Source organism: Pogonomyrmex barbatus, unplaced genomic scaffold (genome assembly GCF_055798465.1).
Source record: "Pogonomyrmex barbatus isolate J1 unplaced genomic scaffold, ASM5579846v1 scaffold8, whole genome shotgun sequence".
Lineage (NCBI taxonomy): Eukaryota > Metazoa > Arthropoda > Insecta > Hymenoptera > Formicidae > Pogonomyrmex > Pogonomyrmex barbatus.
The window spans coordinates 5096766-5097315 of record NW_028297182.1 but is presented as its reverse complement, the minus strand read 5'-3'; positions in this window follow the sequence as shown (position 1 = coordinate 5097315).

Below are 550 nucleotides of genomic sequence, written 5' to 3'. Positions count from 1 at the left end.
ATTAAAGGAAAAAAAATTAAAGAACAAAATTACTATTTTTATATATATTATTATGCGCATATTATATTATTATTATGCGCATACTTCTTTTCCTGGAAAATACTACATAAAAAAATTATTGTCTACATTATTTTGTTTTATAAAATAAGCAAGTAAAAAAGTTTTAAAAACTTTATATTTATAAAAATTTAAAAAAAATGTAATTATATAATAAAATAAATTTCTAGATAATATTTTCAAGTTTTTGACAAAAAGAATGTGAAGCCACTCTTGGTGCTTCAAGAGCTGCAAAGTCATGAATGTAATATTAGAATATATGTACGACGAGTTTAGAAGTACGAAAATAAGGCTCTTAATAGTTATATATATACTACAAGGTAAGTATAGAAACATTCTTGAGAACATTTGAAAAAAACTTCTAAGCCATCTAGTGGTCAATAGAAGATATCGATATATATATATATATATATATATATATATATCGATATCTTCTATTGACCACTAGATGGCTATATATATATATATATATATCGATATCTTCTATTGACCA